We start from the raw sequence: 14,986 nt of genomic DNA, 5'->3' as shown, positions 1-14,986 counted from the left end.
CTCTGGGGAGAAGAGTGGAGCAGTTTCTCCCACCACCACAGCCCAGGGATAGACACTCCACGGAAACCAAATTATCTGTTGAGTGGACAATGTCTGGGGCAGGGCCAAGAGGGAGCTAGTCCTTCAGATGCGGGGGTACCGTCTCGTCAGTATTTGTGCCATCTGAAGTCATAGACACAGATTGAAGTGAGTGTGGGAAAGCTCAGAAAGAGGGGAGGAATGGAGAGCCCTCCCCAAACGGGTGATGATCTGATGGTAGAGAGGGCTTTGCATTTGGAATGAGAACTGGGGCCAGTTCCTTAAGTCTTGGGGGTCACAGTCTATTCACCTGGCAGAGATATCGGGTGGAAAAGCAGGTCTCATTACTCTTCGTTAGGGACCTTCTACCGCTGTGAACATGCTTGCGTGGTCCCTGTGTGGGTTTCTAAGTAGTGAGAACAGAGGCTTAATAAGGAATCAGATCTGAGTTCACATAAGTGGGCCTGGAAGACAAAGGGCCCTTCTAGTTCTTGGTGAATTGTGGCTGCGTCAAGCTCTAGTCAAGCTTTCTCCCAAACAGAGCTTGGCTAAAGGAGGGAATTGGGCAGCAATGGGGGAAAATTATCTGAAGCAAACCTATAATGATAAACCTCTCTACTCTATTGGGTACACCCGCCCATTTAATTTATTCAGTTAATAAAACTTATTCCCCAGAGGGGGACAGGCAGAGGTAAGCTACAAACCAATCTGCCCGTGTGAGCATGAATATATATGTATATCTCATAACAATAAAAATAGAGTAATTAAGAGATGTATTGAAGTGTACAGAAATCCTGAAGGACACTGAAGTTTCCAATTCGAGTTACTGTCCTTGGTGCAAATTTAATTCACTAGGGAACAGATAAATAAAAAGGAAGAAAAAACAAATTCAGAACAGATGTTAGGCAAGCAATTTTTTTCACAGTAAGAATCATAAACATGAAGAAGAGCCTATAAGGCAAAGTTGTTGATGCAAACAGCGTCAAGCTACTAAATAAATAGTTAGATGGCACCGCAGGGACAAAGAAACATTAAAATAGTCATTTGGCTGTCCCAGAATATTTGCGCCCACACGGTTATGCCCAAGTGTGTAGATTTGCAGGCATCAGAAGGAAGTGTGTGTGTGTGTGTGTGTGTGTGTGTGTGCGCGCGCATATGCCTACTATTACATAGAATATGTGCAGGACATATATTTGTGTGAGAGTATGTAGCAAAACCTCCTCTCCCTCAATGATGTGTGAACTCAGAATATGAATTGAGGGGCTTGGCAAGAGCTAGAATGAGCCCTGAAAAGACAGTGTGGCCTGGAACTCCATGCCACCCGAGGAATGTGCTGTCTTGGGCTGGGTATTATTAGAAAGCCCAGATGTGGAACTGTCAAGAAAGGAGAATTTAATGGCCAAAGAATTTTAGACACAGCTGGGGAAAAATAAGAGGTGGGGCAGTGAAGGGATGGAAATTAAAGCACAGATCATAGTATTTCAGGAACAGAAGGAAGCTTGACAATGATCATTCTAGCCAAACACCCCCATTTCATAGCTAGGAAAACAGAGGTCGCCAGAGGTGAGATGATTGTGTGGGCAGCACTTGAACACAGGCCATTGCCCTGGAGCAGCCCCTGTGCAGCAGGAGGCATGAAAGGCCAGAGAATATCCACATGCAGAAGTGGGGAAATTCACCCCAGAGTTAGCTAGGGCTCCTGCAGTGGGCACCCCTCTGGGATGGCAGGTGGCTGCAAGAGGACCTTTGAAAGCCCACCCTGAGGGGCTGAGGCGTCATGATCAGGATCCCTACTCCCTGCGGGGGTGGGGGCCATGCTGGTGGAGACCACTAACAGTTCCTTTGGTTTCACATCAGCCTGGGAGGCAGGCAGGCGCTCGGGTACCTGTTAAAAGTGAGGATGATGGTGAATCACTCATTCTAGTCCCACAGCTGGGAAGAGCTGAGCTCAGACCAGACCCAGCTCTGCTTCCCAATCCAGTGCTCTTTCTGTCACCTTAGGCAGACCCCTAAGAGTAGGGCTAGAGAAAAGGTTTCCCTGGGGAGAGAAACCAATGGTCTGAGAGCAGAGCCCAGCCCAGTGGAGTGCATCGTAAGAGTCTGCCCTTCACCTTATCTATGGGTCCCAAGATGGTCTGATGTGGGATTAAATCAATTCTATATTTTATGGGCTAATTCCTGGATGGATGGCTCATAAGTCACAGATGGGGAAAGATTACAGATGCTGCCACCCAAACGCTTGACTTTAGGATGAAAGACTTCCCCCAAGTCCTTTCATTATGTTCCAGGGAAATAATACTAATTACCAAAATCACCAAAACCTAAGACCTTTCCATTTGAGGTTTTCTTGGCGACAACTTTGTCCTGAAAGGCGCATATTCAATGGAGATTCCTTTGGTTACTCAGTAAATAGTTCCCGAGCACTTTTTGTGCAGTCTAGGCCCTGGGAGTATCCAAGCAAACAAGAGACAGAGTTCCTGTCCTCATGAACTTTATACTCCAGCAGGACAGTAAACAATGGCACGCCTTGCTGTTAGGGCCATCATCCTAAGGCAGGAGTGTGCGGAGTGTCCAAGGAGCAACCAAGGGGACAGGGGAACGGAAATGGCTTTGGATTAACAAGGGCTTCCCAGTTGGCTCAGTGGTAAAGAATCTGCCCGCCAATGCAGGAGACAGAGGTTCAATCCCTGGGTCAGGAAGATCCCCTGGAAGAGGAAATGGCAACCCACTCCACTATTCTTGCCTGGAGAATTCCATGGACAGAGGAGCCTGGCAGGCTACAGTCCATAGGGTTGGAAATAGTTGGACATAACTGAGCACTCATGTGCATAACAAGGAGAACCTGCCCTCCCCCATGCTTACCTCTTACTAACCACATGTCATTCTTGTCTTAAAGTCACTGATGTTTCCAAATATTGGACTGGCCAAAAAGTCCTTCAAGTCCAAAACAGACCTTTTGGTCACCCCAATAAATTGAAGCTAATGCAATTAGGTCAGGTAAACTTGAAGTGTTCTTGGAATAGTCACATGAGATACTGTATTGAAAGGCCAAGACCCAGACAGAGGACTGGAAAACGGTCATGGATTAATAACATTTTACTACATGTGGCCCCAGGGAACAAAGATCTCTCTTTCTTACGGTCTTAAAAGCAGGCCATACAGCCCATAGAATGCATGCACAGGCCCAGAAAGGACCCAAAAAAGGATGTCCACTGCAGCAGTTGAATGACAGGCAGCAGTTGGAGGTAACAGACTTGATGGGTGCACAGCGTCATGATGGAGCTTCAAAGTGTAGTGTGAAGTAAAGAAACTAAAGCATAAATGAGTGATATGACACAACCATTGGCATGAGCTGAAGCGTCCCTTGGACAGAAAGTAGATCAAACCAGACTATCCCAAAGGAAATCAACCCTGGAAATTCATTGAAAGGACTGATGCTGAAGCTCCAATACTTTGGCCACCTGATGCAAAGGGTCAACTCACTGGAAAAGCCCCTATTGCTGGGAAAGATTGAGGGCAGGAGGAGAAGCGGATGACAGAGGATGAGATGGTTGGCTGGCATCACTGACTCAATGGACATGAGTTTGAGCAAGTTCTGGGAGATGGTGAAGGACAGGGAAGCCTGGTGTGTTGCAGTCTATGGGGTTGCAAAGAGTTGGACACGACTGAGCGACTGAATAACAACGAAGAAAACACATGTGAACAACAATACCCAGTTTGCAAGAACTTGCAACACCCACCCCCCTCCCAAAACACACATTAAGCACAATGGAATGGTTGTCTTTTGGGAACAGGAAGGGACCAGAGAGAAAGGTGTGGGAATAAAAGGGAATCAAATATGCAAAATATGAGGCTGTGTCCCCAGTTCTCCATAGCGCCACAGAATAAACACACTCCCTCCCACACCACCTCCAAAGGGAGGTGATTAATAATTACTGGCGGTAATGCTGATAATTTGCAATGGTGAAGTAAACTCTTCTTATCAATGCCTGTTTTTCATGTGGAATTCTTTAGGAGTAAAATGCTGCTGCTTATTAGATCAGCGTTTCCTTTCAGTGGCTGTTCTCCATATTCTAGTCCCAAGAGACATTCCAGAAAGGGGGAAAAAAAAAGTTCTGTGGTCAAATAAACACTGCATACTAAATTTCCCTCTTGGAGATGTTCCAAGCACATTATTAAGTGAACAGTTCTGAGAGACCTGTGTTCCATGGATTAATCCAGTGTTTCCAGCCATTGACCGAGGGGAACTCCCCACTTTAGTTCCATGTAACAATTATCTTTGTCAATGGAAATGGTCCAGAGGCTGCACTGTGGGAAATGCCACTGGAGGATAAGAGGCGGGAGATTCCAGATTCCAAGTGTAGCCTGCGGCTCCCCCACCCCCTACTCTATCCCAGCGTGGCCGGGCAATCCTTCCAGGGCTCTGTTCACAAGCCACCTTGGACCCAAAGTCTCAGTCATAGTTACAACTGATGGTGGCGAGGATGGTGCTGTCTTCCCCTCTGCTGTGTTCCATCTCCTCATTATGTAGGGAATGATCATTTTCTCTCTAGAAGTCAAAGCCAACATCAGTGATTAATGTTGCCTAGTCCCTTATTCCTTGTAACTAACTAGTAGTTCAATTCTGCTGTCCTTTATGAAAGTCGACCTCTCTTTTCCTCATGTTTCTGTTGTTCCAAATCACTGTTATCACTCACCTGGGTTGTTAGGATGGTTGTCTGCTTGTCTTTTATAAATTCCATCCTCCCTCTTCATCCCTGGTGGCTCAGATGATAAAGAATCTGCCTGCAAGGCAGGAGACCCAGGTTTGATCCCTGGGTTGGAAAGATCCCCTGGAGGAGGGCATGGCAACCCACTCCAGTATTCTTGCCTGGAGAATCCCATGGACAGAGGAGCCTGGTGGGCCACAGCCCATGCGGTCGCAAAGGGTTGGACACGACTGAGCGACTCACACACACACACACACACACACACACACACCCTTCATTCCTCATCTTGCCCTTCTCCATTCTGTGCATCTGTACAATAACCTACTTCAAATAACCCACTTTTTTAGCACCATTCCTTAGATCCATCTCCCCTCCTGCCACTGCAGAGAGGTTGTCCTCTCCAGTGTCCAAACCATCACATTTTCTTAGCACACCTTTGTCCTCTATAGTCTCCCTTTCAACATCTCAGCTAAAACCTCTAAACTTCCTTCCAAGCCTATGTGCCTGAGCCCACAGGCCACCTGTCAGCTCTCCCTTACCTGGGTAGCTACAGAGCTAGCTAATCTCTCAATGAAAGCACACGCTGTGCTCTGGGGAGGACCCAGGGGAGTTCAGTGCGTCTCCTCCAGCAAACGGCCACAAAGCTGGAACACGGGCCTCGAAAAATAGCTAAAAGACTGTGTGAAAGAAGCACAGAGGGAGAAAACTCAGAGGCTACAAATGACAGGGACCTGATCTTGACAAATTGCTGCAGGTAGGAAACCTGGAGATGGAAGGTGCTGGGGAGAGAAGAGTAGGCCTTGGGAACAAGAAAGAGTTCCAGACAGAGAAGGTTATGTTTAAATGAGACCCAAAGGCCACAGTGACTTGGTGGGAAAGAGGAAACTTGGAGGGGGCTGAAAGCAGAACTGAAGAGCAAACACATAAATTGTAAAAGGCTTGGCAGAGAGGAGTGAGATAAGGCGAGAAGGGGCTCTGGGTAAGGACTACCGGGAATTTATTAAAACGAACTGAATTTATGGTGCCGTACAAGCATCTGTTGATAACGGGGCAAGTCTGGTAAAGAATGTGCTCACTGGCTTGTAGTCAACAGGAAGCCGGGGCAAGATGACAAGGGCCAGGCATTCCGATCAGAAATGTGTCATTCAGGCTGGCCAGCAAGGTTCTGGAGCACAGGGAGGGGCTTACATTTCTTCCGGAGGTCACTTTTGAGGTTAGAAGCAAGAAGTGACAGCCACTCAGTCACGGTCAAAAGGAAAAATACAGCATTGCAACTCCAAATGCAGCTGCTCCAGAAAACAGTAGAGCAGTTCTGCAAAAATTAAACATAGGGCTTCTCTGGAGGCTCAGCGGTCAAGAATCCACCTGACAATGCAGGAGACACGAGTTCCATCCTCGATTCAGGAACATCCCACATGCCACGGACCAACTAAACCCGTGCACCACAACTACAGAGCCTGTGCTCTAGAGCCCGGAGAATCGCAATTACTGAGCCCACGTGCTGCAAATACTGAAGCCCACATACCCTAGAGCTTGTGCTTTGCAACAAGAGAAGATCCAGCAATGAGAAGCCCGTGCATCGCAACTAGAGAATAGCATCCGCCACTAGAGAAAAAAAGCCCTCGCAGGAACAGAGACCCAGCACAGCCAAAAAATAAAGCAATCAATTAATTAAAAAAAAAATATTAAGCCTAGAATTAACATAGGATCCCAGCAATTCCATTTCTGGATGTAGATCTTTAAAAACAAAATGGATAGGAGGTATTGAAAAGAGATTTGTGCACTGGTGTTCATAGCAGTGTTGTTCACAATAGCTCAAGGGTGGAAGACACCCAAGTGTCCATCAGTGAACAGATGGACAGATGAATGGATAAACAGAATGTAGTAAATAAAAAATAGATTGTTATTCAACCCTAGAAGGGAAGAAAATTCTGATACATGCTCCATGGATGAGCCCTGAGGACATTATGCCGAGTGAAATAAGCCAGTCACAAAAGGACAAATACTGTATGATTCCACTCATATCAAGTACCTAGACTAGTCAAGTTCATAGAGACAGGAAGTAGAATGGTGGCTTCTCAGGCTAGGGGAAGGGAGAATGGAGAGTTATTGTTTAATGGGTAGAGAGTTTCCATTTTTCAAGATGAAAAAGAGTTCTGGAAGACTATACTTTCAGGGATCATTTCTATAGTTCGTTACTAGAGAAGTTTCTCTGATCGTGTAGAGCACCCGAAACCGTGAGGAAGAGACACAGCGTTTTCTCCTGAGCATGAAGTTGGCGTTTGGTGCTGCTGGACGCAGCTGCCATCGGCCGTTGATGATCGTTCTTCTCTCCCGTCTGGGAGAGTAAGAGGGAGAAAACGCCGTCTGAGTGAAAAAAAAAAAGAAAAGAAAAAGAGTTCTGGAGAAGAATGGTGGTCACGGTTGCACAACGTGAATGTACTTCATGCCACTGAACTCTACACTTAAAACTGGCTAGGACTCGGTGGTCCAGTGGTTAAGAATCTGCCTGCCAGTGCAGGGGACCAGAGTTCGATCCTTGATCCAGGAAAATCCCACATGCCACGGGGCAACTATTGACCCTGTGCTCTAGAGCCTATGTGCCACAACTGCCGAACCCACATGCTGGAGCCTGTGCAGGAGAACCCAACCTCTAGCAGAGAAGTCTAAGGTTTGGGGGCTCAGTTAAGAACCTTTGGGCCGGAGTCTTTTGCAAAGATCCAAGGGCCGTGTCACTCATAAGATACAACCTGTGGTCCAGCAGTGAGAAGGAGAAGAGAGCTTGAGGAGTTACAGACAACTTTCAAAGACAAATGGAAGGTCCACTCAAGAACTGCCTCTCTGGTGGGTCCTATGACCCAGGTACTGCATTCACAACAGAGAACACGGAGTGGAACAAACTAGAGAGGGCTTGGAGTCCCTTCTCCCGGAGGTCCTGCTATGAAGGGCCGTGGTCTCGATTAATACCAGGACGTCCATTTCCCCTGTAGCCTGAGTAGCATCAACAGGTGTTGGTGGATGTTGTACCACAACAGACCACACTTCCCACGTCCACCTACCATGTGGTGACAGGCCATCCACCAGCCGTGTGTTCAGAGCAAAGATTAGTGAGTTCTTCTCTAAGCAGAGGCAAAAATAGAATCATCTGCTCACAGTGCCTCCTTGGTGGTTAATGTGGGGAGCGTGGTAAACATGTCAGAGAGTCAGGCCTTTAAAAACAGGCCAATAAACTGAGAGCCTCAGCCAGAGTGGAAAAGTTGATATAGTGGGCTGCAGAATTCTTGCATCTTGGGGGTGAGATGGGGGAGAAGTTGTTAGGAACATGGTCTTGAGATGTGAAAATGATCAAGGGACTTATTTGAGTAGTTAAGTTTCTATGATCTGCCCCAGGCCTGCAGGCATCATAAAACCTGGCAGTGCCTTGCTGGGAATTACTTCGTGTCCACAGCTGCAGAAATGTCACACAGAAGTCTGACCAGGAAGAATGGGAATGTATAGCAAATAATCCAAACTCTGAAAGATTTAAGGGTCCTGAGGAAGAAAGGAGAACATGTTCCATTTTAAAGATAAACTTTGATTACTCAAACCAGTAGAATTTCAAATGTGTGCAGTATCTGACTTTTTTTGGTTGACAACTTACACTGTGGATCTAGAGTTAATTTGGTTTTGCATTGCCTTTTGCCCTCTGTGAGGAACACACTTTAAAACTGTTTTTTTTTTGTTTTTTTTTTTAATCATTCAAGGGTTCTGAGAACTTATTTGAGAGAAGTTTTTCTGCTTACAAAATAGTGATCAAAGAGGAACTTGAAGCTCCATGGGAACTAGGAAATTAGTTGCTTCTTTGAATTTAGCCACCTGATGCAAAGAACTGACTCATTGGAAAAGACCCTGATGCTGGGAAAGATTGAAGGCAGGAGGAGAAGGGGACGACAGGGGATGAGATGGTTGGATGGCATCACCAACTCTATGGACATGCGTTTGAGTGTGGGAGTTAAGCTGTGGGAGTTGGTGATGGACAGGGAAGCCTGGCATGCTGCAGTCCATGGGGTTGCAAAGAGTCGGACATGACCAAGTGACTGAACTTGAACTTAGCAAAGATGTTTTTTAAATTATGAAATCAAAGAGGGTTTGTCATTCTTCTCTTTGAATAGAATAGGGAAGATATTTGCATTCTCAGTTAATTAGGGTTAAGAGCCATGAGAACTGGGTGAGTGTGTGCCATTTGGGGAATTATCTACGCAAAAGAGTTGTTGACAGAAGATACAATGCCTAGTGCCGTGTGTTCTCTGGACCTGCTTCCAGATGGGAGAATGTTTTGGCAAATGCCACAGTGATTCATAACTATGTTACATAACTGTATTTTGCATTTTGGGTTGAACAACTTGGATTTGTTGCAGGTACAATACAATTAAGTATGGAATTTATTATTCAAAAATATTAGCTGGAAACAGCTCTTATGTGATTTTCATTTATTTGAAGATGTTCTATTGTTTGGGAACGCATCTTCACAGGACTGTCATTTGAGGAATAAAGAAGTTACTGATGCCGTATTTGATTGTCACCGATGGAGCAGAAGCCCCTTTCCACCTTGAACCTGGTGTATTGGTGGATTTTTGGAAACACACATCAAGGAATGCCAAGCTGAAGGTCCGTGGCTGACTTCCCAGAGGGATGTTCATCTCCCACCCGCAGTCTGGCTGCCACCAGAGGTGACGTGATGGCCGGCATCCTCGGCCTCACTCTGTCCCAGCCAGGATGGACCTTTTGTTGCCAGCTGGTCACAGGGGTTGGGTCTGGTTGCTGAGTCCCAAGCCTCACATCGTGCTGTCAGTCTCAGGACTGAGAATCTGCACAAGATTTATTCCCTGGGCCCCTCCCCATGAGGCCCTGCTTGGACTCCTGCCAGACTCTCTTCTCAGGGCCAAGAATATCCCCTTTTCTCTATTTTGTTTTTAGTCACTCAGTCATGTCCAAATCTATTGCGACCCCATGGACTGTAGCCCTCCAGGCTTCTCTGACCATGAGATTCTCCAGGCAAGAATACTGGAGAGTATTGCCATTTCCTCCTCCAGGGGATCTTCCCGACTCAGGGATCAAACCTGCATCTCCTGGATTGGCAGGTGGTTTCTTTACACTGAAGCACCTGGGAAGCCCCCCAAACCCCCTCGTTAGGCCCTAATGGCCACTAACAGGCCTTTTTGATTTCTACTTTACTAGACTCCCGGCTACTGCCCAGCCAGCACCTTCTCAATGGGCAGTTTTCTCCTGGACTGTCCAGTGATTACTAGAATGGAGCCGTCAGTTTTTTCCCCTTTAAATGTTATGCTTTGCTCATCAGAAGGAACCTGGTCTCTCAATTCGCACAGCCTGGCTGGGTGTCCATGCCCAGACACCCCAGGGGATGAGCAAAAATCTTATGGAGAGATGTTTTACATTGTCAACTAATCATATTATCAACAAATTATGTATATTTTGGTAGGCATTTTAGCTTGAAATACTCTGTGTTAATGCTGGGACTTAATTTTAATTAATTAACTTCAGATTTTAAAGAAGGAAAAGCTATTGGGCAGCCAGGGCTCTGCTCAGGTCCACATTGTTCAGGGGCCCCATCCCTGGAGAAATAGTGTCTCATCTTTGATTCTACTTCAGCTGACAAAATCTCTTTTGTCAGAAATTTCTCAGAATCTTAAACCACACTGGGGCAAAATAAAACCAGGGGCTAATCAAATGTTTCTAATGTAGACAGTTGGAGCTGAGTCATCCCGTTTGCAGTCGCCTAATTTTGAACTAGAAAGGACTGTAGTTATCATCTGGCCCTTTGCTCTTCGAATTGCTTATCTTGACTCACCAGTGATGATGAAACCAATTTTGTGGATCGTGATCAGATTGCATTTGCTTTTGCATGAACTAGAGTAGAAGAGAAGAGGAGAATAGACTGGATCAAAGCGGATCTTGCGTAGTAAAAGATATTTAGTAAAACTTTGATTTCAGGTGTATGTGTGTACTGGATCATAATGTAATATACATTATTTACTGAGGCTTATAATTAAACAAAGGGTCAAAGTCCCTGATTTTGTCCCAACCCCCTCATTTCGTACCCGAGAAAACTGAGACTCCGAGAGGGGAAGCCACTGGCCCAAATCCTCAAAGCCAACAAGTAGTCATAGAAAGAGAGTTGGAGCTGAAATGTGAACCTCAATTTTCTATTGTAAGTTGCCATGCTCTATTTGATGTTTTTCCAGCCAAACAAGAGTAATTTATATAGGCTGTTGATGTTTAGAAGTGTGGGTCACAAAGACATGGACATCAGTAGTCACTAAAACGCACAGCAACTGTCACCTATAGGTTGTCATAGAATGAAGATGGGGGAGGGCAAGAAAGCGGTGTGAAGTAAGGGGTAAAAGAGGAGGTCAGAGGTCCAAGAAAGTGGGTAAATTTCAGAAGGGTCTTTGGGTGGCTTTTAGGAAGAGGGAACGTCTTAAACTGCACGAAAAAAGAAAGTTCTGTAGTAATCCACCATTTGGGATCACAAGAGACCATGCGAGGGACAGAGAGGGATGAAGAGTCTATTAAAGTTTCATTTGATAAAAATGGGGCTGTAATAGAAATCTCTGTCTTCTTGGTCTAGATTGCCCATTTGTCTGAGAACAGTTGTTCTTTCCATAATCCTCCCGATTGGGCTAGGCATTTAGATCAGTGTGTGTTCTCAGCTGCTCGGTCAATGGACTACAGACCCCATGGACTGTAGCCCACCAGGCTCCTCTGTCCATGGGATTGTCCTGGCAAGAATACTGGAGTGGGCCACCATTTCCTCCTCCAGGGGATCTTCCCAATCCAGGGATCAAATCTGCATGTCCTGCATTGGCAGGCAGATTCTTTACCACTGAGCCACCTGGGAAGCTCCTTTGGATTGGTGGTAACTGTCAAATATGTTCCTTTTGACAGCTTTCTTGTTGTTCTCAATGACCTCCTGAAAAGAACAGCCAATCTTATCAGGGTATTTGCTTTTTTGAAATAATGTGGCCCCCTAAAGTACAGTATCACTTTAATAAACACTCACTTAAACATGTATTCTAAAAGGCAGAGTATCAGGATTGACGTATGTTGACCAGTGAGTATTGATATCTAACTCATTGAATGATTCTCAATGATTGTGGCATAGAGACCATCAGATCTCCTATTAATTTTTTGAAGCTAGTGATTCTTAGCTTTGCTTTCAACACTTTCATAAAAGGCTCAACTTTTACCAAGCTTGGGGACCCAAATATTGCCCCCAGGCTGGCCTTCCGGGCAAATGTGAAGATAATTTAGAATTGTACTTAATTCCATAGTTTCAAGGGTACTGTGTTTTCATTTACATCAGTTCCTCTTAAAACAGAGTCACAGTTTTAGGTCACTTAGTAAGTGAATCTCATTCTGAGGCGTGTGCTCCATATTGGCAGCAGAAGCTTTATTTAAGTTGGACTCTGTACATTGTCTGTGAGGCTCTTTTGCATCTGTGGCTCCATTCCTGCCTAAGATTTCTGCCATTCTTCCACATCTATGATTTTATTGAGCTCGGTCCAGTTTAAAAATGAGAACAATCTCCCTATATCCGTTGTCCAGTGTGAGTCTGAATATTTGTATTTTCTTGAACAAATCGGCATAGTTTCCACCCTAACGGATCCTCTCCCTTGTTTTCAAGTCCAGCATATTGAGATGTCTCAGTGTCTTCTAAACAAAGACTGGTCCTGTGGCAGAGGAGTGCACCAAGTCGAGTCCTTAGGAGCCTTTTCGTTCCCAGGATTTGGGGCCCTCTGGAAGGAGGCCAGCAAACCTCCCACATGAGGATGAGAGAGCCAGCTGACTGCCTGGAAGTAAACCATCTCTATGTGGCTCTTCAACCTCATCTAAATAGTACATAAGCACGATGGTGAAGAGCACTTACAGAGAAGTGTTCACACCCTAGTCACTTCCGGAGAATACACTCCCCTTGTGGATGGTGCAATGGAAGCTGAGCTTAAAAATATATCTGTTTTCTTAGCCGATGCCACATTCCGTATATATCCCACAGTTCTCAGCTTCCTCACTGCTGGTGACCAGGTGCTATGAGTTCACGAGTGCCACTAGTTAAATAAAACATGAGCCAAGAACCTCCAGGTTGGAGGCATATGAGACCCCTCTACCTCCCCTGGGCATGAGCTTTGGGTCTAAGTGCCAGGTCCTTTATGTCCAAACGAAAGTTTTCTTTATTTGCTAAATTGATTTGAGTGCAAAGACCCAAGGTTCCCTGGGAGATAGACTGCTTTAGACGCTGATACTTACAAAGATGTTCTTACAACACTCTAGTGCTACTAGGTACAAGAAGGTATTATCTGTACCAAAAGAGGGTATTCAGTGTGGCACTGGCATGAGGTTGGGCAGAGAGATGGAGCAGAGAAGTCAGAAATACATACAGGAACCAAGAGATGATTTTTTTTTTAATGACATTTTAAATCAATTGGGAAAGGATGCATTTCCAGAAGGAACACCACCCTACTTCCATTCTTACCCTCAAATAAATTTCTGATGGGTCAAATATCTAAGTTTTTTAATAAAACAAAGTAACACTAGGAAAAAAAGTGGAAGTTAAAATATATATATCCTTAGTGAAGAAAGCCTTACTGAACAAGATACAAAATGTAGATACCATTGAAGTAGATTAAATTCAACAATACAAAAACATTTTCTGATTGGAACTATATACTTTTTTATATTAATAAAAAATAACAGCAGATCCATTACTTCCAAGAGAGGTGATATAGGGGAAAGGGGCCTTTGAATAGGAGCCTTCAGGAGCTGCACATGAACTGAAGTTAGATCGCTGTGTAAGTAGAAGTAATTACTAGTATTGGCACAATAAATCCTTGTCACCCACTGGATTACAAAATTTGCCAGAAACTGAAGGGACATAATCTCTATCCTGTTTATGCACACTCGGTCACCTCAGCTGTATCCGACTCTTTGCGACCCCATGGACCATAGCCCGTCAGGCTCCTCTGTCCATGGGATTTTCCCAGAAAGAATACTAGAGTGGGCTGCCATGCCCAATCACAAACATATTATATTGGTACTATTCTTTTAGGGTTTGAGAAGAAATATAGATCCAACTTGGGTTTCAACCTCAGACTAAAGAAGATAACCAGTAATCTTTAATTGAAGATTATCTAAAACAACAAAGCCTTTCTTTCTCCATATTATGTTGCCAAGGGTACATTAGTCCCCCTTTATCTGCAGTTTTGCTTTCCCTGTTTTCAGTTACCTGTGGTCAACTATGGTCCAAAAGTATTAAGTGGAAAATTCTGGAAATAAGCAACCCATAAGTGTTAGATTGTTAAGTGTTAGAATGTTCTGTGTGATAAAATCTCATACCATTAAGTTCCATCCCACCCAGGATGTGAATCATCTCTTTGTCCAGCACATCCTGCCCTCCCATTGGTTGCTTAGTAGCCAAATCAGTTTCCAGATCATCTGACTGTCCTGGTAGCCCAAAGCTTGTGTTCAAGTAGCCCTTATTTTACTTAATAAGAGCCCCCAAATACAAGAACAGTGTTCTTGTATTGCAATTCAGATACACTAAAGAGAAGCCATAAAGTACTCCCTTTAAGTGAAAATGTGAAAGTTCTCCTCTTAATAAGGAGAGGAAAAAAAATCATATTCAGCAGCTTCTAAGATCTACAGTAAGAGGAAATCATTTATATGTGAAAGTATGGAGAAGGAAAAAGAAATTTCTGCTAGTTTTCCAGTTGCACCTCAAACTATAAAAGTTACAGCTGCAGTGCATGATAAATGCTTAGTTAAGATGGAAAAGGCACTAAATTTGTACAGTAAGTTATTCTAAGAAAGAGAGGGAAAGAGACCACAGTCACATAGCTTTTATTAAATATATTGTTATAGTGGGCTTCCCCGGTGGCTCAGCTGGTAAAGAATCTGCCTGTAATGCAGGAGACCCAGGTTTGATCCCTGGATCAGGAAGATCCCCTGGAGAAGGGAATAGCTACTCACTCCAGTGTTCTTGCCTAGGAAATCCCATGGATAGAGAAGCCTGGTGGGCTGTAGTCCATGGGATTGCAGTTAGACACAACTGGGCAACTGACACTCATAATTGTTCTGAAAAGTGAAAGTCGCTCAGTCGTGTCTGACTCTTTGCAACCCTGTGGACTATACAGTCCATGGAATTCTCCAGGCCAGAATACTGGAGTGGTAGCCTTTCCCTTCTCCAGGGGATCTTCCCAACCCAG

The 14,986-nt window shown here is 44.8% G+C and overlaps 1 protein-coding gene and 1 non-coding gene across 3 annotated transcripts in view; one reads left to right on the top strand and one right to left on the bottom strand.

The window, feature by feature from the left end:
- The window catches only part of TBXAS1 (thromboxane A synthase 1), a 173,667-nt gene that overhangs the window by 105,659 nt on the left and 53,022 nt on the right, over positions 1-14,986 (bottom strand). The gene's annotated exons all lie outside the window — the stretch shown is intronic.
- Positions 6,888-7,101, top strand: LOC139182859 (small nucleolar RNA U3). The gene has a single exon (XR_011566424.1). It is a non-coding gene; the product is annotated as a small nucleolar RNA U3 (small nucleolar RNA).

This window comes from Bos indicus, chromosome 4 (assembly GCF_029378745.1).
Source record: "Bos indicus isolate NIAB-ARS_2022 breed Sahiwal x Tharparkar chromosome 4, NIAB-ARS_B.indTharparkar_mat_pri_1.0, whole genome shotgun sequence".
Classification (NCBI taxonomy): domain Eukaryota; kingdom Metazoa; phylum Chordata; class Mammalia; order Artiodactyla; family Bovidae; genus Bos; species Bos indicus.
This window is presented reverse-complemented; position numbering and strand designations above follow the sequence as displayed.